Genomic DNA, 26,521 nt, shown 5'->3' with positions numbered 1-26,521 from the left:
TTATGTTCTGAGAGTAAGAATGGCTAGTATTGAATTTGGGAAACAGGTGTGGAAGTCAAAAAAAGGAGATGCAAGAAAAAAATGCATGCTCTTACTGGTATACAGATGTACACACTGTCTAATATAATGGAACATTGAATAAAAATAGTTTTTTTCATATTTATTTATCTCTTAACTTTGATTGCTTTATTTTTAATGATACTGGAAGACTCTGGCTACTGTGATGAAAAATAATATTCTTTAAAATGTTGGAGTGGAGAGGAGAGTAAAACATACCTGTTCAAGAGTCAGTTAACATTTGGAAAGGAAAGAAAGTTATATTGTAGGAAGCTTTGCTTTTAATTTGTTCTGATTTAAAGGTACAGCAGGTATGCAAAGAAGAAAGGAAAATTCTCATTGCTATTTGTTTCAATTGAATGCAAAGAATCATGCTTTAATAAGGCAGAAATTTATTGAAATAATGGAAGCACAGAGTAGAAATGAATGCTGGTGATCCAGCCTTAATGTACAGATGCATCTACGGAGACTCCTAAAGGTGAGAAGACACTATTCGAGGTCACGTGGCTAAATCTGTGCTGGAGGCAGAAGAAGTTTCCAGATTTCCTGACTCTCAGGCTAGAGAACAGTCTCTGTGAGTGTGTCAGAGATGAAGAAACAAGGTAAAAATTTTAAAAGTTGGGATAAAAGGACTGCATTTCAAGAACTGCATTTGAATAAAGCTTGCAGTAAATGGAAGGGCTCACACTGAGAACTAAGAAGGTTGAACCCAGCTCAGAGTCCCCTTTCTGGGTTGCAAAGTTAATGTCACAAGCAGTTGCAAAGTCTAAATGGGCATTCCCCATGCCCAGAGAGTAAATGGTCCTGGAGGAGGTCTTTGGCTGATTTGAGAAGAGACTTAGAGAAATAGAGACGGGAAGGTTCAGATGACCTTCTGAGTTTGGAATTTATGTCGATGCTGGGCCTAGTCTCAAACTAGTGTAAGAGAATCATCATTTTAGGAACAAAAAGAATTGTAAGAGGGAAATTTTTAAAATGTAGTGCTGTAGGTGGTGTAAGTGCTATAGTGTAGAGGGTAGAGGTGAAGGTTAAGAAGGATTGTGATAAGATGAAGCCAGGTAGTGGTAAGAAAGCCCAGACGGGAGAGTTCTAGTAGGGTGTGTGATAGACAGACGAAGAAAGGTCAGATGTGCATTTGACTCAAATGCATTTTAACAAAGTGTCCAAATAGCTCTGATGCTTCTCTCAGGACAGTTGACAGCTTGTCACTAGACATTGCAGTTCTGTTGTGGCATGATTCATTCATATTCAGTAGACATGGCTGAGGTATTTGCTTACCATCAGCCTGTACCAATGGCAAACTAAAGCACAGCAGGCATAATTTCTTCAAGGAAGAGCTGCTTCTTATCAGAGATTGGAACTGTGGGCTGCAGGCTCCCAGGGGTCATGATATACCAGATTTTCGCAGGTTCACAACATGGCTTATATATTGATAGGATGAGGAATCAAAATTAATAAAGGCATGGTAGGCTGGGAAGGGGTCTGGTTTGGCACTTCATTGTGCTTTCGGGTCCAAGAGAGAGCAGGAGGGAAGCAGTAGGACAGAAAAGAGAAAGAAGTAGAGGTGATCGTGGTCAGCTGGGTATTCCTTCTCTCTCTGTCTCTCTCTCTCTCTCTCTCTTTTGCCTGGGAATAGGAAGGCATATAGGATACCCAGTAAGCATAATGGGTTTTTGTTTTGAGACTCTGGGAGAGGCCAACACCTACATGGGATAGCCATAATTAAGAGGGTAGAGGATCTAGTTGGCATTCTTGAGGGTCTCTCATTTCCTGTTAGTAAGGATGCTGAGTCAATAGCGAATAGGCCTGACATGGCAGGTGCAGGACACTTAAGCCACCTTACTTCCCCCTCCCCTCCCACTTATCGCTACCACAGGGAGAGAAGTAGCAGGAGGGGAAGGCTGTTTGAAAGACGAAGCAATTTTATTCAGGAGAGACTGGGTATTCCCTAAAGCGGCTGTTTAAATAATTGGATCAAACTAAATTTAAACCAGGTTAGACATTTAGTTAATTTATTTTTCTCTAACCAGCAGGTGGAAGTTGGGAGGAAGACAAGATTATAGACAAAATAAAGGCACTACTTTTTCTCTGATAAAAAAAGTCTTTTCACATTTTCATATCCTGTTGGTTTTCCAGAAACATAGAAATGCTCAGTAAGAAACAGTCTCAAAAATGATGTGATGGATTAAAGCTGGGGAAACGTGTCCTGGAATTCCTAATTGCAACATTAGTCTATGTCTACATACACAGATCAACTTGGTTACTGAATATAGTTTTTTTTTTAAGCAGTTGAATTCAGCAAGGCAATTATTTTATTGCTCAATAAGTCTTAATATTTGGATTGAGTGAATTTTTTTTCCTCTTTATTTTGGAGGTCTCTGTTCACAGTCTCAATATGAGAGTAAAAATTTTCTCACAGAAACTTTCCACAATTTTTGACAAGCCAGATTTAAGACATCTTTGTATCTGGAAATATTCAAAGAATTATGATAGGTATAAGTCCAGTGCAATTCAATAAAGGTTGCCTTGTGTCCTTTCTGTGGAGTACACTTGAGAGGCATTGAGGGTGAGAAGAGGCAGTAGGGGATGAGGAGGGCCACAAGGAGACAGAAAACATAGAGAATAGTTTTGGTTGAGGGCAATGGGAGGGCTTCATAGAGAGATAGCTTCTTTGCTGGGCCTTCAAGAAAGACTATTTCCATAGTTGGAGAATTTTATGGGAAGCGCATTTGAAATGAAGAAGTGTGGATTAAGGAGCAAAGACTGAGAAGTGCCCAGTGGGTTTATTGCCAGCGCCATAGTCTGGTGTGCTGAGACCACAAGGTAGTTGCTAGTAGAGACAGAGGAATGGGCAGGGGTCAGGAGGCTGGTCAAGAGATAATGTCAGAGAGGAAAGCTGGAGCTGAGGAGTGGAGGGACTCAGATACCTTGTGATTTAAAAGCACCTTTGTCCTGGGAGATTTAAAAACAAGGTCAGCACAGCCTGCTTGCTCTGACATTGTCTAGATTTGGTAGATGTCCGTGTCTCTGTGACTGGAGCAGAATTAAAAGATTCAGAGCTTGTGATACTCTCTGGGACCTGCCATGTAGAATTGGAATCTTTGGGTCCCTGCTGCTTACATGAGTGTTTTGATGGGCTCCCTTGCGTTAGATGGACTAAATTTCTTGGATGTTGTCAGTTCTGTTGAGTGGACACATGAGTCACCACTCCGACCATGGGCAGCAGCTGTTGTCCAGAAAATCAAAAGAAACGCAGGGAGACTCAGAAATGAGGCTGATAACAAGAGCTCCAATTCCCATATTGGATAATGAAAAATGTGGCACAGTCTCAAAGTAACCCCAAACCCTACTTTATCTTTGAGGCTCAAGGAAAGCAACAAACTCTTGTGGGTATATTATAATCTCTCTCGGTAGACTGGTATTTTTAATTTGCTACTTGAGCATAATAACTGCGTTGGTTCAGTCTTACACAAATTCCTGAGGTAATTAGTTTCATAGAAAATTGCTAGATTGGCATATTTCCCTTGCTCCCATCACTCCTGGGAATATCGAAACTAGACGACAGGTACTCTTATTACAGAGTTATATTAATACATTTAATTAACATAAAACAACATTAATCCATTGGCTGGCACCTGAGGCTGGAGAGGTTTCCCTTCTGTCACACTATCAAATTGCCAATCTTGTGAGTATCTGCCAGTGTTTTTTTTTTTTTTTAAAGTCAGGTTTATTGAGGTATAATTTGCATAGAATAAAATCTTCCCTTTTTAGATATATAGTTCTATGAGTTTTGACAAATGTATACAGTTGTTAATTCCTACAATCAAGATGGAGAGTATTGCCATCACCCTCAAAATTTCCTTGTGCCCCTTTAGCAGCCCCCTCGCTCACATCAGCCCCTGGCAACCACTGATTCCTGTTACCATAGTTTTGCTTTTTCATAGTTTTGCCTTTTCCTTAATGCCTCTTGAGTGTGGCCTCTTCTGCTGAGCATAATCTGCTTTCCAGGTTCATCCATGTTATTGAAGGAGCATGCTGTTTCTTGATGGCTGAGTAGTTTTCCATGTATGGATGGATGTACTTGAATTTGTTTATCCAGTTACCATTTAATGAACATTTGGGTTGTTTCTAATATCTGGTGGTCATGACGAATATTGCTCTAAAAATCCCGTCACCAAGTTTTGTGTGGACATATGCATCTGTTTCTCTTGATGATCTCATAATGGCATTTCTGGGTCATATGGGTAAGCGTGTGTTTATTTTTATAAGAAACTTCCAGGGACACCTGGGTGGCTCAGTCTGTTGAGCATCCAACTCTTGGTTTTGGCTTAGGTCATGGTCTCACAGTTCATGAGTTCAAGCTCCACATTGGGCTCAGTGCTGACAGTGCAGAGCCAGCTTAGGATTCTCTCTCTCTCTCTCTCTCTCTCTCTCTCTCTCTCTCTCTCAAATAAATAAATAAATAAATAAATAAATAAACTTAAAAAAAAGAAACTTCCAAACTCTTTTTGAAAGTAGTGGCACCCTTTGCCCCTCCCCCCACCAGTGTATGAGAGTTCCAGTTGCTCCACATTCTTACCAGCACTTTGTATTTTCATTTTTTAAAAAATTTTATTAGTTTTAATAGGTATGCAGTAGTATCATATTGTAGATTTAATTTGTGTTCCCCTAATGAGTAATGATGTTGAGCATATTTCACTTGCTTATTTTCCATTGCTACTTTTTCTTTGGAGAAATGACTCTGCCATTGGTGAAATAATAGACATATAGATCAATGCAACAGCAGAAAGAGAGTCCAGGAATAGCTCACAAATATATGGCCAGTTGATTTCTTACAAAGGTGCCAAGGCGATTCAATAGAGATAGTTTTTTTCAACAAGTAGTACTAAGATAATTAGACATCATTATACAAAAACAGATGAACTCATAACCTAACACCACATACAAAAATGAACATAAAATCATTCATAGACCTAACTGTAAACTTAAAACTATACAAATGCAGGAGGAAAACGTAGGAAAACATCTTTGTGATGACAGGTTAAACCAAATATTCATAGGACATAAAAAGCGTGGCTATAAAAGAAAAAAATTCCTAAATTGGACTCTACAAACTTAAAAGCTGCTGCTCTTCAAAAAATAATATTACAAAAAATTAAAAGACAAACCACAGATTGGGAGAAAATACTTGCAGATTGCAGTCCAATAAAGGATTTATATCTGGAATATATAAAGAACTCTCACAACTCAATAAGAAAAAAAACACCTGAAGAAAAATGAGCCAAAGATTTGAACAGAGCCTTAACCAACTGCTTTTGAAGGTCGACTACATGACACATTTCCTTTCAGGCTACCTCAGTGTTGCTGGTGATGATCTTGAGCCTAATGTGTCTTTTCTGACCTACTCTTTGCTCTTTTGGGATCTGAAAGGTACATGTGTTATCTCTTCCCATCTGTGTTGTGTGCTGGTCTGCCCTCCTCAGTCTGTTACACTGCTGTACCTCCAAACATGAACTCTTCTGGACCACCTTTTCCCTCCTCACCAGCTTCTCTTTCTCTCTCCCTCCATTTTCCTCTTCTCCCTCCTTCCCTCTTTATAAACCCTCCATTATATCCCCCCTTCTTCTTACCCTTTTGTTTTCTTTCTTTCTCTATTTTTTCTTACAGAAAGACTGTTGGTTTTGGCTTTGATAGCTTTCTGTCATACCACATAAGGAACTTTTTCTTATATTGTGAAATTTTCAGTGCAGCCAGGGAGATTTATATATATATATATATATGTATATATATATGTATATATATGCATGTTTATATACATGCACATACATATACATGTATGTATATTTATATATGTATATATACATATATATGTATGTATACATATACATATATACATATATGTATGTATATATACATACATATATGTATGTATATATACATACATATATGTATATATGTATATGTATACATGTATGTATACATATACATATATGTATATATGTATATGTATACATGTATGTATACACATACATATATGTATATATGTATATGTATATATGTATATATATATTATAAATACATATATATATAATTTATTGTCAAGTTAGCTAACATACAGTATATACAGTGTGCTCTTGACTTTGGGAGTAGATGCCCATGATTCATCACTTACATACAAATCACCCAGTGCTCATCTCAGCAAGTGCCCTCCTCAGTGCCCATCACCTCTTTTTCCCCTGCCCCTTCCACCTTCAGTTTGTTCTCTGTATTTAAACAAGTCTTTTATGGTTTGCCTCCCTCTCTGTTTGTGACTATTTTCTTTCTTTCCCTTGGTCTTCTGTTAAGTTCTCAACTTCCACATATGAGTGAAAATACATTATATCTTTCTCTGACTTATTTCACTTAGCATAGTACCCTCAAGTTCCATCTATGTTGTTGCAAGTGGCAAGATTTCATTCTTTTTCATTGCTGAGTAGTATTCCATCACACACACACACACACACACACACACACACACACACACACACACCATATCTTCTTTATCCATTCATCAGTTGATGGACATTTGGGCTCTTTCCATAATTTGGCTATTTTTGATAGTGCTGCTCTAAACATTGGGATACATGTACCCCAAGGAATCAGCATTCCTTTGGATAAATTCCTAGTAGTGTTATAGCTGAGCTGTAGGGTAATTCTATCTTTAATTTTTTGAGGAACCTCCACACTGTTTTCCAGAGTAGCTGCACCAGTTTGCATTCCCACCAAAAATGCAAGAGAGTTCCTCTTTCTCCATATCCTAGCCAACATCTGTTTCCTGAGTTGTTAATTTTAGCTACTCTGACTGGTGTGAGGTGGTATCTCAATGTGTTTTTTTTGATTTGTATTTCACCAGGGAGATTTTGGATTGGATTTCAGTTTTGGGGGTTGAGTATAAGGTACTCAGTGAGAAGATATGGCTCTTCCAATGTACCCGAGTTATTTGATTAGACACAGAACTGATGTCACTAGAGCAGTGACTCTAACCCCCGGTGTTTCAGACTAGTATACTTTGAGGCTTTATTTTCTCTCATTGAAAAGATTTCTTCATGTCTCCATGGAAGGGGGATAAAGGGAAGAATTGGCAAAGACACATGACTAACAGTTGTGAGGGGCTTCACTCAGTAACTCTGAGTGGCACAGCATCCAGGAATGCCATCTACGGTGTATTCTCTGTGAATGCAGCCCCTGGAGTTGTGGAGTTATGCTAGACTGTCTGCCTGTCCTTCCTGCAGCAGAGGTGAGCAGGGAAGCAAAGGAGACTGGAGTAGGGCTGGACCCGAGGACATGCTGCTTGGGAGGCTTTCTTGCTTGCAGGAGCGTGCTGGTTTTAAGTTACTGGAAAAACTCACTCCTAACAATCATTTGTCCCGTTTTGGTTGCCCAGCATGACGGCTGTTGCCCCAAGCTAGTCTGGAGCTGTGGTTTTTCTCTGCAACCATTCACAGAGCAAGAGCCAAGAAAAAGCTTTGGAGTTGATGGAACCATATTATGGCTGGTTAAAGTAAGAGAACTTCGCTTTTTTTTTTTTTTTAACATACACTTTACACACAATAAGGGAGTGTGTGAGGGAGAGAAAGGTATTGCGTGGTGTTTAGGCAAGGAAATAGACTCTACACTGACAGCTTCTAAATCACACTTCAGTATCTCAGGAGCTTATCCACTGAGAGTGGCTTTGTGGTTATGGATTTTCCTCCTCAGCAATTAGAAATGTCCCAAAGCTGGCTTGTCACTGCAGCCCATTGTAGAGGTTCTTTGTTCTACATTTAACTGTTGATTGCTTTTATACTGAATTTCAGGTGGAGGGTGTGTGTGTGTGTGTGTGTGTGTGTGTGTGTGTGTGTGTGTACACAGATTCCAAATTCTTTTAGTTGAGCGTTTTTTTAAAGTTAAAACTTCCCTTAAATATTCACCTGCTAACAATTGCATTTCTGGGGTTTGTAAATAAAGAAAATAAAAAAGGGTACCATGACTTCAGTATGTTGGTAAATGATTAAAAAAATTATTCCAGCAATTAAAAACAGTGCACAGATGCGTGAGTCAGGACTCCAGGCCCTTTTGCCCTAACTCCAAGGACCCACCAGAGGGGTGAACCCAGGGGTTATAGAAAATGGATGGGCTGGCATGACATTCTTATTTGATTTTATTTTCTCCCTTGCTCCATTTATTTCTTTTGGAGCACTTATGCTGCTGGCTGAGAGTACAAAATAAAGGTCATGGATCATAACGTGTTTCAGCTGGAAGGAATCTCAGGCATCCTTTAGCTCGGGCACCTCATTTTACGGATGAAGAAACTGAGTCCAAGAGTGGGAAAGTGCCCTGCCCAATTTCAGACAGCTAATCTTGTGTGGAGCTGGGAGTGTCTTCATGCCTGTTGACTTTACATTTTTCTTCTCTAGCACCATGGAGAACAGCTGCTTGTCTCTCTAGTCCAGTAAGGCAGCTACAGCTTGTGTATTAATCTAATGCATTTATTTTTAAGATTAGTTTAGTGTTAAAAAGCTTGTCTCTCAAATTCAATTTGTTTGAAATCATATTTTTAAAAAGCCTTTGTTTATGCGAGAAGGTAGCTGAGTTGGCCACAGTGAACAAGGATGCTTTCTCCTGACTATCTGCTTATTTCCTAGCATACTGGCACCTGGAAGAATATTGGGCAAGGCCAAGCAAACAGATGTGACTTTCCAAAGCTGATCCTTCATCAACCTGATGGAGCATGCCTTGCTGCCTTCTGAAGCAGCAGTGATGTTGTTCCCAGAGTGCCCTGCAGAGGGCAGCCTTTACTTTCCCGTGTTTTACTAGCCTTTACCTGGAATGGAATGGGCTTGTTTGTCACCTAAGTGCAAATGTCATTTTAGCACTTCACTGGTCACAACACCCTTTCTGGCCTTTATAGGAAATGACATATTCCTGTGTTCTTTGTCTCCAACACATGCTGCGGGAAGGCAAGGGCAGTTATTATGCTTTAAATGGCTGGAGAGAAAGTGCAGAGACCTGTAGGCCAAGTACCAGGGAGCACAGAGAACACAAATCAGGTTTCAGTGTCACCTGGGTCTCGTGGAAAGTGGAGAAAGGAAAGGATTGGCTTTGTGTCCTATTGCTATTAACAAGCTTTCCACTGCCATTTCTCTTTCCTGGGTCAGAGTGATATGAAAACAAGATTGGCACTCTCCTGGCCAGATTGGCTTTCCTTTCTTCCATCTCTCTCTGCGTCTTTTGTTCCCCTCCTGCCACCTCACTGTTCCCTGCCTTCTTTTCAGCCTTGGTCGTGTGCCCCCAGCACTTTGTCCTTTTATCAGTTCCTTGAGCTGTTCTTGGCACCCACACAGCAGGGAGAGAGAGCAGCTGAGGTGCTGCTGAAAACTCCCAAATGACCATCACCGGCAGGTGCCAGGGAAACATTGATCTGGTGGCACGTGACAGCTTAGGCAAGGAGGGTTAGAGCAATTTTATGGCCTGTTACAGCCCTGCTTTTTATCAAGACAGAAACTGACAAGTTGTCCATTCTACCTGGCTCTCGGAGACACGGAAACTTGCTTTTCTTTATAATCAGTACTGCCTTTGGCCAGACCTTGCCCACGATGGCCAGAGACATGAGAAACTTTCTTTATCAGCTGGCTTGGTATTCACAGCTGGCTTTTCGTCCCATCCAACATTACACCTGGATGGTACTGTTACCAAACGCTTACCTAGCACATCCCAAGTGCCAAGCGTGCCCTATGTACTGTACACATATTACCTCACTGACTCCCCATCTCCCAATACTCCTTAGAAGCAGGTCCTGTTACGAACCTCATTTTCACATCAGGAAATGGAGACACAGTGAGGTTAGGTACCTGGCAAAGTTAAGGTTGTATACCTAGTGATAGGCAGAACCTGACTGAGCTTCCAGCTCAAGTGGTCTGGTTCCCCTCCCTGTCTCTTAGCACCATGCTCTGTTATTTCCAGAGACAGCAGTGAGCTCAGTTAATATGAGCAGAGAAGAAAGTTTACCTTTAAGTAAGTATGAGAATGTTGTGCTGCCTCAGTTTCTCCAAGATGGTCTGTCGTGGGAGGAACAATAGCTTAACTGCTGCATCAGTGTTGTTGGTGGCCTTTTCCAGCAGGACCATCTCAGCTTTCCAGGACAGGGTCAGCACGTGCTGTCGGTCACAGTGCACATCGTGCCATTGGTTCATCTTCGGAAACAAATATATCCATCCTCAGCTGTTCCTGTGGGCCTCTAAAGTGCTTCAAAGAGCAACGTTCTTACCTTTATTTTTTAAAAAAATTTTTAAATGTTTATTTATTTGAGAGAAAGAGAAAGAGGGAGGGAGAGAGAGGGATGGGGGTGGGGCGCAGAGAGAGAGGGAGACACAGAATCCAAAGCAGGCTCCAGGCTTCGAGCTTTCAGCACAGAGCCTGATGTGGGGCTTAAACTCACGAACTGCGAGATATGACCTGAGCCGAAGTTGGACGCTTAATTGACTGAGCCACCCAAGTGCCCCCTTACCTTTATATTAATTAGGTAAACAAAGGCTGTGTGTCAACTCCATGCTTGCACTAGGCTCAGTTCTGGAAATGCAGAGATTCCTAAGAACCAGTCTTACAGCTAGCACCTTGTGGTCTGGAGGGGGGACAAATAAATCAGCAGTACCAGAAAGCCCATCTTCACACCCCAAGGCCACACTCAAGGAGGGGGATGCAGACGTTCTTCAGGGTTCTCATAAATGGGGTGTGACCCAGAATTTAGTATATATAGGACTGTAAATCCTGGTATAGAGGAATTATCATCTCTGTCAAGGAAGCTGTCCTGGAACATAGCAAACTACACCTTGCTGTAAACTATTAGTAGTAAGGAGAGTGATTTCAGACCCATATATGGACCGGATAGGCAAAACTTTAATTTCCAAAGTGTTATCTACTGCTCATTTATCAGCACAACCCGGAAAATATCTCCATGGAACTTTTCTGCTGTACTCAGGTCTCATTAGGTCATTCTTGTAAGTAGAAGTCTGTCCCCCAGTCAGAATCTTGACGTTTTGAAGAATGTGTACCTTATTATCCTATCATAGCTCACATATGCCACCAGGAAGGAAAAGAAGACATGGATTTGGACATGGCGGTGAAATTGAGGCAGAGGGAAGACAGGAAGAGCCAGAAGAGGAAAAATGCCAAAAGGAAGAGCAGACAGGGCCATCTGGGATGGTGATGAGAAATACTCATGTGGGCTGCCTCTGGCCCCGTTGCTGCTCTGATGGTCTTACATTTCTGCAATTCACAGCAAGCATTTAAGGGAGGTTCTATTATTATCCCCACTTCATATGTGAGCAAATTGAGGCACAGAGTGGCTAAGTACTTTTTCCTGGTACATGTAATATGCAAGTAGCAGAGTGAGGACTTGACCCCTGCAGTCTGGCTACAGAGCCTGGACTCCTCACCACGTGCCACCCTGCCTCTGGAAGTAAAACAATTACTCTGTACAGTGTGGCATGAAATGTTCTGCTCAGTAGGGCCTGTTTCTTTTTTCTGTGTAAGCAGAAGATAGTGATTTAGTCTACTTTTTCAGTGTTCAGCTTCAAATTCAACCAAGTACCTCGGACAGCCAGCTGTTTGGTATTCTTGGATCCTAGGTGAGTGGGCCTTAGCTGTGACCAGGTCTGCTGGCATCAGGTACATGAGCTGGGGACAACACACCCTCGTTTCAGGCCAGAGGAGTCTAACAGAAAGGGCTCATAGGCAAATCCTGCCAGGAGTCCTCCAGGCAGGAAATGGGATTCAGTAAAGGAGAGCTCACGGCTTATAGAGCCACACGGTGCTGGGCCGAAGAGCCGGGCTCTAAGAAACCACAGGCCGATGAGCACAGAAGCAGAGGGAGGGGAATTTTTCCCCCCAGTGATCCAGTGAAGCTCATCCTGACTTTATTACACTCCGTGCTCTACTCCCCGAAGTAAGTGTCAGTCCTCTGTGGGACAGTAAGACACTGTAGTTATTTAGGTGTCTGTCTCTGCCGCTAGCCTGGGAACTCTACAGCAGATGACTGTATTTTATTCACCTGGACGTTCCCAGAGCCTGGGATGGTATCTGGCTAATATTAGGGACTTCAAAAATGTCCACTCTGTGAATGGATGATTAGGTAATAGGTCCATCAGTTTGTCCAAGTAGTGATTATGTAAAGCAAAGCACTGTGTGGGTTACAAAGATCATCTTCATATTTTTCAGCAAATATTCTGCCCTGCCATTCTTAGAGAAAAGAGGGGGCAGGAGGAGGTGTAGACAATATGCAATATGCATCCTACACACATACGCACACACACATACCCACACACACAGATATATTTACGTGTTCACTCCTGTGCCATTTTGGAATCTGGAAGGGGGGGCTGCAAGAGAATGTCACCTCAGGCAATTGTGCTTTTGAGTGTTCTCCATTCAGGAAGCCTGCCAGGCTTACAAACAGCTTGTATAATACCTTGTTCATTAAGGCCCATAAATTAGCACTGTTTTAATTGATTCCCTAGAGGCAGTGAATAGAATGACACAAAATGACATCAAAGGTGGGGGTAGGGGAAGACACTAGGTCGGTGTTTTTCTTCTTTCCCTTCCTGGATTCCCTGAGGTCTGACAACCTTTCCCTCACATGCTCCCTCTGTCAGGCCTTTGTTCTAGCTCATATAAGAAAAGACCAATACCCTGAACAGGTTCCAGGGCTTTAAGAGAGCCTCACCTTCTGGGTTTGATGTCATAAATTGCCAAGGTAGTTCGTACCCACAAAAGTAGTAGGTTTGGTCAGATTGCAAACTGGGGGTAATGATTTTGCTAATTATGGAAATGACCCTAACTGTGAAATCAGATCTCAATCCCTTGTTAAAGCAATTTTGGCCATTATGTGCCAGCGTCATTAGAGTCACCCTAGCTCACTGGTCTCTGTCTATAAACCAGGCTAGTTTGGGAATGGCAGGAAAGCTAATGTTTATGGGGACCCATTCTGGCCACATCTTGCTGTGGGCTCACACATGTGATCTCGCACCATAATCATGATAAATTGAGATCACTTTCTCTGTTTCTTCAGCTAAAAATCAGAGATTCAGAGAGCCTAATTATCTGGCTGATGAACACACAGCTTACAGGTAATGGAGCCAAATTTAAATACATGTCTATCTAACCTCAGATTATGTGTTCTTTCTACAAAATTATGTTGTCACAATAACTTTTATGATTTGATCACAGGAGTACCAGAAAGGGGCTACTGTTCCTTAAACAGTTCCTCCGTCTGCCTACTAATGCATGACTTTCACAGAGAAATTTGATGACATGCATGAATAATTCAGTGTTTATGTAAGTCTTTGTGTTACTTTATAGCACTATTCGCATTTAAAGGGAGCCCTAATTATGGAATGAAAATGTGTTTCATATTTTTAAGTTTGTCCGTTGCTCTATCCCCAGTGCCTGGTACTGTGCCTATGACATAGTGGATAATCAGTGTCTTTATTGAATAAATTAAAGCAATGTCCGTCATCAGAGTTTGGCAGAAGTTTCTGGGGTCAGAGGAATGCAGAACTGGGTGTGTTGTTTCCCAGGGCCCTTGAAGTCACACACCTTAGGCAGTGGCTCCTCTGCTGAATTTGTGTCTCTGTGTTGATAGAAACCTTAGAGATAGGCCTAAGACACAGACAGGGGTATGCTAAAATGGAAGTAATTAAAGATAAGAGAAGGACTACGAGGGAAGAAGATATGTAGGAAAGGGTAAGAGAAAACGATGCAGAACTTTGAAGAGCAGGAGTATAGCACAGTGTTTCCTGATCTGTCCATACTCTGCAACACTGATCATATTATATTGTCTTTTCAGTCTTCTTTTGGGGCAGCACAGGACCCTGAAGGGTTAATGCGACACCAGTATGGGGAGACGGTGAGGCTTCCAGGATGGCATGCTTTTCAGGCCAGTGTTGTGTTTCACCACCAGAGGGCAACAGAGGCCCAGGCTCACTGAGTACCTTCCTCAGTTTCCTGGAGCAGTAATCAGGAGAAGCCAGGGATGGGTGTGTGGAAAGTGAGGGCACTGGTCGTAGTGGGAGGGGTGTGCCAGTGTTGAAGGTAGGGAGAGAGGAGATCTGTGGGAGAAGGGAGATGCCGGTGGTGATTTTGCAAGGCAATAGGGTTTGATGGGGGGATTTGTAGTTTTTGGGGTTCTTAAAGAGATCAAGTGTCTTGGACAGATTGCAGGCAAAAATAACTCCTTGCCTAGATCCAGTAGACTGTGAGCTCTACGATGGCAAGGACTGGTAGCCTAGTTCCCTGTTGCAACCCTGGCATGTATCAACTAGTCAGCCACACATAGTAAATGATTGATAAAGATCTCTTAATCGGGGCCCTTGGGTGGTGCAGTCAGTTAAGCGTCCGATTCTAGATTTTGGCTCAGGTCACATTCTCACGGTTTGTGTGTTCCAGCCCCTTGTCGGGCTCTGTGCTGATAGTGCAGAGCCTGCTTGGGATTCTCTCTCTCTCTGCCTCTCCCCTGCTCCTGCTCACTTGCTCTCTCTCTCTCTCTTTCAAAAATAAACAGGTAAACTTGAAAAAAAGATATTTTAATCACTTTCAATCCAGTTGTGTGTGTGTGTGTGTGTGTGTGTGTGTGTGTGTGTGTGTGTGTGTGTCTGGGTTCATGTGAATTTTTCAGAGAAGAGTGTTTTTAATTTCTATCAGATTTTACAAAGAGAGTAAGTGATCTCTAAACAATTAAGAGCCACTGTTTTGGTGAAAACTTATTCAATTGCTATGATCACAACTCCATATCTGTATCTAGGTGCCTCATCAAACAATTTCCTCCTGTATTAGTTAGGATAGACCAGTTGCTGTAACAAATAGACCTTCAAAAGATACTCTGGGCCACATAAATGTCATATACAATAGAAGTTTATATCTTGTTCACATAATAGTGCAAGGCAGTGTCTCTGGTCAGTGGTCATCATCGAGGGACCAGGACTTCTGTGTCTCTGCCATTTTCACTATGTGGCTTTCAGTGTCAATGTAGGGATCAACATCACAGCCATCTAGAAAGAGATGAATGCCAGTGCATGAAGGAAGCTTTTAAGACTTGGGCCTGAAAATGATATCAGTCAACTCTTTCCACATTTAGTTGAGCTCAGTCACTCAAAAGTAATGTTTCCAGTGGAAGCTGGGAAGTATAGTACAGTTGTACCCAGGTGGAAGAGACAAAGGACTTTTGTGAGCAGCTGGAATCCCCACCACAGCTCCCCTGTTCGTAAACAAGTACATTTTCAGGAATACTTTTAGAGTGAAAGCTCTAGTGCAAAATTGTCACCATTGATGATCTGACTCTCTCTTTCCTGAGACTCAAGGTAGTTTTTAAAACCTTGATAATTATGAAGAGCGGTGCCTCTTGCTTCAAATACTGCTCAGTGTCTCAAATTATTTTTGCAGGATTCCTGTCTACTTGGCAGAATGGACTTTTTCTGGGAACAACAGAATGTCTCCTACCTTTCCTCATGCAAAGTGGTCCCAGAAGTAAGGAGATTGGAGGATATTTAATTAAGAGAGTATTCTAAATAGAAGGCTCTGGCATTCCTAGTTCTCTTATTGGGAGGCAGTAAGCATAACAGGTAAGAACATAACTGATTCAGATTGGCCATGCAGTAGATGTTCAATTTAGGTTAGTTCATATCCTTACTGCCTTCTGTTGACCTGAGAAGATAATGGCTTTTTGTCCCTCGTGCTGATGGCAAGGATAAGATTAGGCTGAGTAGAAGCCAAATAGAAATAATAGATTTTTACGTAGGAGGGATTTTGAGACAGAAGGAACTAATGGGTAGATGAAGATGAAGTAAGAAGAGGGAGAAAAGTCAGAAAATGGAGGGAGAGACAAGACAAAGGATGATGAAAGAGGAGAAAGGAGAAAGAAGGTGTACCATACAAGACATTTCAAAACTATGGAACACCACCCTCATAATGCAGGCTCTTGTGGCCTGTATTTCTGTGCACTCTTTCTCCTTGCCTTTTTTGACACATGTTTGTGCTCTGTCTTGATTTATTTACCTTTTCAGCAGTCTTAAAGTCTTATTTTTTATTTTTATAATCAACCTGAAGTCTGAAGCAAGGATATTAATATATAAATAGAGATGCCCTTGGAACCTAGCTAATTGCTACTTGCCATTTTTCAGTATTAGCTACTCTTAGCAAATACTACTAATATGTACAGAGAACTTATTTGAAGGTCACTTATTTATCTAGTTAATCCCTACTCCTTCTTGGACAAGCAGGTAAAATATGCATTGTTATTCCAGCAAGGAATGCTTGTGTAAAGAATAACCTGTAATGATGAAACTTGCCAGTTGACTGACAGGTGAATCTGTTCATTAATGCATGCCAGAGTATCTACCTATCTATCATCTATATATTCATTCATTCTTTTAATAAATGTTTATTTGAGGCCCTATTGTGTGGGAGATACCAGAAGCAATATAGAAAATAAAAGATAACTCTTTATTTTTTTTAATTTTATTTTTTATTTTTTAAAATTTATATCCAAATTAGTTAGCATATAGTGAAACAATGATTTCAGGAGTAGATTTGTTAATGCCCCTTACTCATTTAGCCCATCCCCCCTCCCACAACCCCTCCAGCAACCCTCAGTTTGTTCTCCATATTTATGAGTCTCTTCTGTCTTGTCTCCCTCCCTGTTTTCATATTATTTTTGTTTCCCTTCCCTTATGTTCATCTGTTTGGTCTCTTAAAGTCCTCATATGAGTGAAGTCATATGATTTTTGTCTGACTGACTAATTTCACTTAGCATAATACCCTCCAGTTCCATCCACGTAGCTGCAAATGGCAAGATTTCATTCTTTTTGATTGCCAAGTAATACTCCATTGTGTGTGTGTGTGTGTGTGTGTGTGTGTGTGTGTGTGTGTGTGTGTGTGTGTATACACCACATTTTCTTTATCCATTCATCCATCGATGGACATTTGGGCTCTTTCCATACTTTGGCTATTGTTGATAGTGCTGCTATAAACATGGGGGTGCATGTGTCCCTTTGAAACAGCACACCTGTATCCCTTGGATAAATACCTAGTAGTGCAATTGCTGGGTCATAGGGTAGTTCTATTTTTAGTTTTTTGAGGAACCTCCGTACTGTTTTCCAGAGTGGCTGCACCAGCTTGCATTCCCACCAACAATGCAAAAGAGATCCTCTTTCTCTGCATCCTCGCCAACATCTGTTGTTGCCTGAGTTGTTAATGTTAGCCATTCTGACAGGTGTAAGGTGGTATCTCATTGTGGTTTTGATTTGTATTTCCCTGATGATGAGTGATGTTGAGCATTTTTTCATGAAGACAACTCTTTATTTTAAGATGAACCTGACAATTGAATTTCCACCATGTTTCAAGGGTTATACTAGATGTATCCCATGCATTTAATTCTCACCCCCCAGGCTGCAGGGCAGCCTAATAATGCCTAATAAAAAATGCCTAATAATTTCTCAGATAAGGAAGCTTTGACAATTTGCATAACATGCTTAAGGTCCCATAGGAAGCTAAATTGAGGAGCTAAGATTTGAACTTAGGTTTCATGAGGCCCAAGTCCATATTATTTCTATGTCATGTTGCTTTTTGGTTGCAAGGAACTAATCTTATATCTATTAAAACAATTAACAAACCAAGTCTGTTGTTATCTTTGTAGACCCACATGTTAGTCTACCGAAGTGCCATTACCTGAGCATTCCACTCTCTTGTTATTCTACCTCTGCTTATGCCTTTATTGTAGCTTTAAACACCCTTCAGTCATCTCTACTTATTATTGTCCATTTGTTAAGGCTCAGCTTAAATGCTTTCTCTTTTGTTGTGCTGAAATCTCTTATTTTTCTAACAAGAGTGATTTCTTCATCCTTAAACCCTATAATTCTCACTTAAGATAGATTGTCTAGTTGTTTTTTTTTTGCTTGTCTTTGTGTTTTTGTGGTAGGCAGTCTCTAAAATGGCCCTACCTCATAATAGGATGTTATCCCTGCCTCCTAGTGTTCATACCTTCATATTATCCCCTTCTCTTGAACAGTGGGCTGGATTTACTGATTCTCTGCTAATGAATAGAATGTGGCAAAAGTAATGGAAGGTCTCTTGTGGCACTAGCTAATAAAAAGATTTTGGCTTCTGTTTTAAATGCTCTCTTTCATTCTTTTTCTGGGTCTCTTGCTCTGGAGGAAGCAAGCTGCCATGTGGAGAGGTCTGTGTGGCAAGGGATCAATGTTTATGTGAATGAGTATGGAATTGGATTTCCTTCCGCTGAGCTTTCAGATAAGATTGCAGCCCTAGCTGACAGCTTGACTGTAACCTCATGAGAAATCTTGAGGCAGAGGCACTCAGCTAAGCTTTATACAGGTCCTGACCAAAGAAATGGTGATACAATAAATATTTATTGTTTTATGCCACTAAATTTTAGAACAATTTATTATACATCAATAGATAACCAATGTGGTCCCATTAGCCTATAAATTGCTTGTAGGTCATGTCTCTTTCTTCTTTGTCTTTCATCTTCATCATCAAGCAGGACATTGTGCATCGATGGCAGGATGAAATTTGTGTCTGGGTACTGTTGAGGAGGATTTGGAATAAAAAAAGTTATTATTGGAATTAATACCATTTCTCCTAGCTTGCAAAGGAAGAGCTCCTCCCACTTACTTTTGTGGTCCCTAAAAGGGAAGCTTGGCTCAGAAAAGAATGAAAAATGTCTAGCCCTGAAATACCAGGATTCTTGTTTTACAAAGGGCAGCATCCCAAGTCATGTTGATTTGGAGGAAAAAGCTTTCTTCATAAATGATTAGATTTGATTGTCCTCAGGGAAAAATTAGTGCTTACCTTGGCATGTGCTTGCTTTTTAGATACACTAGTGAGGAAAACAGTTATGGCCCTTCCTGCTAGTGTGAAGAAACGTTAATTTGAGCAACGATCCTGGCTTTTACTCATGACACTAGATCTCCCTTTTCCTCTGATCTTTCCCTTCTCGAGTTTGCACTGAGTACCTAATTTAACACTTTGCTAAAGCCTGAGGACCCTAACGTATAAGCCACATAAGAATTCTCTTTCCAGAGGGGTGGTAGAGTTTTCTGAAGGAAGGAGCAAGATCACCAGGCTGGCTTGATGAAGGGAGGGATAACTTGAGAGGAAAGGACGTTGAGGGATGGTGAACATTCATTATTATAGTGGTTTTTTTTAGAGGTCAGAAACTATAAGCCCTCTTCCTAGGGACACAAAGGAAGGATGAAGCTACAATAAAGGAAAGATGGTCTGTTCCTCCCAGACTGGTTTTGCTCTTCGGACAGTTTCTTGACAAGTAAGGACTCTGTATCTTCACTGAGTCAGGTGAACCTCAGTGGGTTAGGTGCTCAGGAAGGTGTGGCCACTGTGCTGCATCCCAGTCATTTTTCAGGAAGTCATGAGGAGCAGGGCTGAGGGACAGACCATATCTACCCCTTCTCTCCCTCCTTTCCTTCTGCTCTTCCCCTGACAACTCTCCAGCTCTGAGGGGCACTAGGAGAAGTCCTGTTTGATAAGTGCTCAAGTTTCTTACTTCACTGTAGATTCAAAAGAGTTTCTGGAATAAGTCCTTGCTGTTGGCAAAGGAGGGACCTATGAGCTGACTTGGCTTCAAGTATTATAAAGCACAGAGAACAGTGTGATTAATTTCCCTAATTTCTCTTGTTAGGTCAGTGTTCCCGAAGTTGAGGCATTACCCCTTTTGAAATGTGCATCTCTGGAACAGGTGTGGCATGAATGATTTAAAAAATTAAATCCTGTATAGGTTTTTGGCTTTGAATCTGGGTGAACAGGAATGTCAAACAGAGGAAGTTAATTTATGTTCAAATGTTAACCCTAAAAATGCACTGATGAAAAACCCTTATTTTATTTTGCTTTGTGTGTTTGTTATCATAGTTGTAGCTAAAGTGATCGTGTAGGAGAAAGAGATGTTCTACTTTTTCAGTATGTTCTTATTTGCTTCCTGCCAATTTTTTGCAATATTGTGAACACATTTGTTTTGTGTGTGTGTATGTGTGTGTGCATGTGTGTGTGTGTGTGTTTTAATTAAATCTGCCTTTGTCAGGCTAACATGTCTCATTATTGGCAAATACAGAAGTACTAAAGTGATGTGCTGCTTATTAACCACGAAAAGTTAAAGGATAAGGTATTTTGTGGGGGAAAAACTCAGTTTATAATCTTCTGCCCTTTATCTTATTGAATATTATCTTAGAACTGGTCATAGAAAGGAGAGGTTTTCTAGAGAAATTAAAAAAGGAACAAAAGACAAAAAGGCTAGACAACAAACTTCTTTAACCTAAGTAAACACAGATTGAGGAGCAATCCACAAGAATTATCTTCATTATTCCACAGCCAACAGCAAAGGCTTATATCCCATTATGGTAATGAACAAACCTTTGAACTTTGCATTGTACACTGCCAGGCAGTAGCACTTAAGGCTTAGGCAGACAGTGTTTACAATTGCTTTAGGGAGTTGCTAGGATAATACCTCGGCTTGTATTTCTGAGTAGGCTTGATCCTGCCTTCCCAGTCTGCATTTCCCCAAAGCAGAGGCTGGCAAGGCTAAAACTGGATGAAAAAGGGGAGAGTTAGGAGGAACACATCAAGTAAAATTCACCCCTCTGGCTTAGTCCTTCCCCTTGTTGCTAAGTGGTAGGTGGCCATAGAGGGAGGTCATGTGCCCTGTCAAATCATGACTATGCTATTTACTCTAAGTCTGGGAAAACCCCTTTGAGTTCATTTTCAGAATATCCCGATATCCAGGCTGAAGCTCCATGCAGTTTATCTAAACAGTTTAAAGAACTAACTGGAAAGCACTGTACCACAGCAGAAACCATGTGGCGTTGCCATCAGGTGGACCTGGATTTGTTCGGAACCCTTACCCTTGAACAACTTAGTTATCTTTCAGCTTCTGTTTTCCCATCTGAAAATTGGGACACATAATAGAGAAGGACACATCATGTCCCATAGGTCAGTGTCTGATGAAGAGCAGGTACTCAGTAAAAGGAAGCTTCCAAGGAAATGGTCAATACAATCACGTAGGGTTGTTTTAGTGACTAGTTGAATACGTTTAGTTTTAAAGCTGAACTAATTACAAAAACTGTATTAAAACATGATTAGATATGTGTAGATACATAGTTTTAGTGGAAAAATATCAGTGAAGTTCACTACATGTACTTGGTTTATTGGCTGGACTTATTGTTTATTAACTTATGGCATTCACTACATCTTTAATCTTAGAAGTCCTTAGTTGGTCTGGAAGAAGCAATGTGCCTCTGATTTTCTAACTTTATAACTGTGGAAGCATTTGAGTATAAATAAGATCAATTCAAAGATGATATTTACTTATTTAGCCTTGGGATATTGTTCACACAGTTGAGAGACATCATAGGGGACAAAATAGATTTTCTATCACACAAGTGGCATGTTCTCTTTTTTCTGGAAACTCAGCTGAGCCTCGTTTCCCAGCCTGCCTTGCAGTTAGGTGAGGCAGTGAGACTGAATTTTAGCCAATGAATTGTGAATGAAAGTCTGAGGCTCCCCGTCCATTCTTTATTCATGGTCCAATACTATTAAGTGTGTAAGAAATAAACTTCTTCTATATTAGAGCTGTTATACATTTTGGGACCTATTCGTTACAAAAGCTAGCCTACCCTAATTATTACATATATTCTGTTACCATGGGGTGGAATTTCTAAAGGACTGTCTCTGATTTTTATCTGTCCAAATATTATGCTTTTGTCCGTAACAAGATACCTACTGGGTTTCAGGAACAAATCAAAATTGAAGAAAGGTAGAAAAAGGCATAAAAGATATTTCATAACCGTGTTTTCTCAGATGACACTATTAATAATGTTAAAATTTCTTTTCAAGATCATTGAGATTGTTTCCCTTTGTGCCTTGTATGGAACTGACCAAATTATTCATATGAGTGAAAATTACCATTGTGGTTATTTCTGCCTGTTTTTTAGGATACAAAGAACAGTTACCCAGATCAAAGTAGAATTTCTAGCTGACAGGAAAAAAAACAACAATGTAGAGAAAGGGAGAGAGAGTGAAAGTGGGAGTTCACTGGGTATTGACTGCATGCTAAGGTAATGAAAACTGAATTAAAGTCAAAATGTAAAAAAAGTGCCTCTGTGATGCTGAGGGCTGGGTGCATTGTCAAGGCAGAAGGATGAGGCCTTGACATAGAGCAGATACGTGATTTTGGCAAATCATTAAGATTCTCTGGGGCCCAATTTTCTAATTATGAAAGGGGATCTGACCAGATAATTTCTAAGGTATCTTAACTCTGAATATTTTATTCCAAGTCATATAGCTGAGAATTTAATGTGCTGATAGCTTTACACTGGTGCTATAGTATCGTAAATGTCAGAATCCCCCCTCTTTTTCCTCCTCCTTCTCTCCAAATACCCCGTGGCTCATTAGTATACATGCATAGCACCGTTTTCCAGGGCTTCGTGGTGATGTTCAGTGACATCTTCTGCAGCTCCACATGGGTAGGGCATCTGGGGCAGCTACATTCAATTTTAATTGAAACAAAGCAAAATAGCAGCTGTTTGGCATTAAAAGGAATTTTAAGCCTGTATTCCAATTCCACCAAGGGAAGGAGCAAGCAAAAGTCAAAAACATTTTAAGTGAGCCAGTCTAAAATATTTAAGGCCATCTGCGTTCTCTCTTTAAGTGGCCATCACCTGGAATGTGCTCTCATTTTCCTTTAAAAAGCAGAATTGACAGTGATTTATGATAGGATAAAAGAGGCATTGGCATTTAAAATGCTGAATTCTTAGCTCATCATCAGTTGCCCCTGCTGTAATTATGAGTTATTTGTCTAAGCCTGATTTTCCATTATAGCTAAAAATATCATAACAAGAGATTCATGTTTTACATGGTAGGAGCAAAAGTGGATCTTGTTTTTCCATAGCAACATGCTTGGGCTTGATTGTGAAGTCTGAACCTAAAGGCATTCTGACTCAAATGCCCAAGCACTGCAACTCTAATACCGTGGGATAGCAAGCACGCTGGGTGATATTGTTAAGCATTTGATCCTGCCTGACTTCTGGGTCTTGGACTGTCAGAGGAGATAAGTATAGTTGCCTTATGTCAATGTACTCTTTGAAGTTAGATAATAACAAATCAGAAGCTTGTGTTTATCTTGAAATTTGAGGCTGAGTACCATTTGTGCTCTTTGCACTGCTGTCCCCTATTCCTTTTGCTATTTCCTAACTCATTCATTCATTCATTCATTCATTCATTGAACAAGTATTTCTTGAGAAATAACTGTGTGCTAGGCATTTTAATAGATGCTAGAGATACAGAGGCAACGATGATAGATTTATTTCCCATCTTAACCATTTAGTGGAGATAACAGACACTGAGCAAGTAGTTACAAGTATAGTAAATGAAGGGTTCAGAAAGCAAGAGGGGATGAGCCTGACCCTCGATGAATGAGTGGAAATTAGCCAGTTAAAGTGGAAATTAGTCAGGTGAAGAGTGTAGGGGAGGCATTTGAAGGGGTACAGGCAGCTACAGCAAGTGAATTTATGCTGAATTTATTCAGCAAACATATGTGTGATCCCTTTGGGGACTTTGTGTTTGTATATTGCTGGAGTGTAAGAACAAGTCAGAGAGGTGCAAGTCATGGGGCTGGAGAGCTTTGCAGGGGTCTGATCCCAGAAACTCTTGTGCCATTTTTGGGAGTTTGCGCTATATCCTGTAGGTAAAAGACATTGAGGGTTTAAATAGGTAAATCAGATGGCCAGGATCAGCATTGTGGGAAATGGATGTGAGATGTGGAAAAGAGAGCAGGACTTTCATGAGAAGCACTGTCTCTTCCATGGTGGCAGTCACAGCAAGGAAGAAATCCACACATGAATCTCCACGATGGAAGGCCTGCCCATTGTCCTTCTTCTATTTATGCCTATTGATGAACAACCACATTTCAGTGCCCATCCCAAATCCCACTTTGTTTGTGAACCCTCTCTTTATCATTCCAAGAAATTGCCTTTTCCTTTGAAATTCTATACTTGTCTGTTCTCTCATTGGGCGAAGACTGCATCCAGCTTCTGCTATGTTTTTTTTTTCTCTATGAATCTCTTTTTCCCTACAAAACTCTTGAAGGATAGGGAAATTTGTGTATTTCTTTATATCTGTAGGATCTAAGAACTTGAGGCCCAGAGAAATGAGTGCCTTCCTTGATCTCTTAGCTGCCAGTTTGTTACCCTTTCAATTATCCAACAAGATGAGTATTTGTGTGGTTGATGATGATGGATTAGATATCCATGACAATACATTCTCCTGTTGCAGTTTAATGGATGGCATTATTCTTTGAGGATTAAAGGATGGTAATGTTTATCAATGCCCCTTTTCGTTAATAACAAAAGGCCAGATTAATACTTTGCTTTTTCCCCACGCAAAATCTCAGCAAATTCTATTCAACATTTGAGCCCCAAGAGAAGGTCATGATCCAGTGTAATAGCAGTTGCTTACTAGGTTAGACACTTTTTTTTTTCTTCTCTGAGAACATAGCAATAGCTGGACCAGTTCTTAGTTGAGAGTAAAATAAGAAACAACTTCCCCTTCCCAGGTCATGGGTGCCCTCAGTACACACCACCTGTCTTTACAGGTTATCCTTTCTCTTCCTATTCTCCCGTAAATAATAGTAAAGCCCATCCCATTGCCTTCAAATTCAGGGTAAAGGGTGGAAGCTATGCAGAATGCAAATTATCTGTCCAACAAGGGGCACATGGGAATTTGGAGATGACAGATCTTTTACTTAAATCTTAATGCTTAAAACAGGTTGCAAGCTCTATACATACAGAGCCCACACAAGTCATGCAAATGAGTAAAGTCAACTGGGTAGAGACTGGTGACTTAGACAATAAATGAATAAGACTTGCTGCCATGAGAGAATTTGTGTAAATTCTACCAGGTTGTCTGATTTTCCAAGGCAGTGCAAAAATCTGGATTTTTTAATGAAATATATCAAATCAGAGTCTTTAAAAATTTAAAGTTTTATGCAGCAAACATGAAAACAAGCAAAGTACTCTTGTAGACTGGCCCGAAGTCATCTTAGTTTGCAACTGTGGCTTCAAAAATTCCAGAAACTTATTTCTAGTTACCAGATATACAAACTTGCCAACCTACCAGCAATAATTTTAGGGTACTTTGTGTGTCTGTGTATGTGAAATATTATTCAGAACACTTAATGGAACATATAGAAATTAATGGCATGTTTTAGCCCACAATAAACTTTCAGTCTAGTTGGAAAATCTGAAACCACATATGAAATCATAACCAGTAGCTTAAGTTACTATATCAACACAAAGTGAGACAATCTATAAATTAAACAAGAGTCCCTAGACCCAAACCCTTGGGGCCAAATTAGTGCGTTACCTATGAATTACATAGTATGTTTTGAAAACCATATATCTTTCTGTAGATTAATTCAACTCATTACAGTATAATTAATAATTACTTACTTGATCCTCTTAAAATTTAAAACCTTGAAATCATGATGTACAGTTTATGTTTGTACCTCCTACATTTGCTGCAGTGACTACACATGATAGTTGCTAATTAAATGTTTGTTGAATGGAATCAGTAATAAATTGGAGCCTATAGGAGTAATTGATCATTCCAGAACACAGTAGAAACTCAATACTTGCTTGTTTAGTAAATGAATGCGTTCATTAAATGGAAAGGAAGTGGTGCCAGATGGTAAAGAAAGACTTGGTGGAGAAAGTGAAATTTTTAGTTGGACTCTGATATTGGTGAATAGTATTTCTATACATGGAGAAGCCTGTGGAAGGCATTGTAGATGGGAACAGTTTGGATGAGATTATGGTAAAGCTAATTAGACTGATTTGGAGTATAGAATTCCATTTTTATGCCATAATTTTATTTAAATATGGTTTTGATGTGGTTCAAATATTGGATCTCAGTGTTCTGTGTCCATCCTGTTTAAGTAGTTTCTATCCCAGTACTTAGCACTTTTAGGAGTAAGCCTGTAATCCTCCATGGAGATGAGACTGAAGAGGTACGTCATGCCTCATTGTAATAATGTCTTTCCTTCATCCACTGATTTGATTAGCAGATGAATACGGAGCAAGGGTAACACTTGAGAATTACTTATATCACTTGCTAGGATATTGATAGGGAATAATTCTTAGAGATGTTTAATGTGGGAAATCAATAGCTTTTGGGGATTGGGTTTTATTCTTTCAAGCATTTCCCCATTTTGTCTTTACTCTGGTTAATTGGACATGCTCAAGAGGCCTCAGGGAGAATCCTTCCCTGGGCATGGTGCGTCTTCTACTTAATATGTCCAGCAAGGAATTGGATTGAGAGAGCCAGGGACTGAGTTTCCTTTCAGGACTTTCCTGGGTGCCTTGGTGATATGTAGACC

The sequence above is a fragment of the Acinonyx jubatus genome, chromosome B1, assembly GCF_027475565.1.
Source record: "Acinonyx jubatus isolate Ajub_Pintada_27869175 chromosome B1, VMU_Ajub_asm_v1.0, whole genome shotgun sequence".
Lineage (NCBI taxonomy): Eukaryota > Metazoa > Chordata > Mammalia > Carnivora > Felidae > Acinonyx > Acinonyx jubatus.
This window is presented reverse-complemented; position numbering follows the sequence as displayed.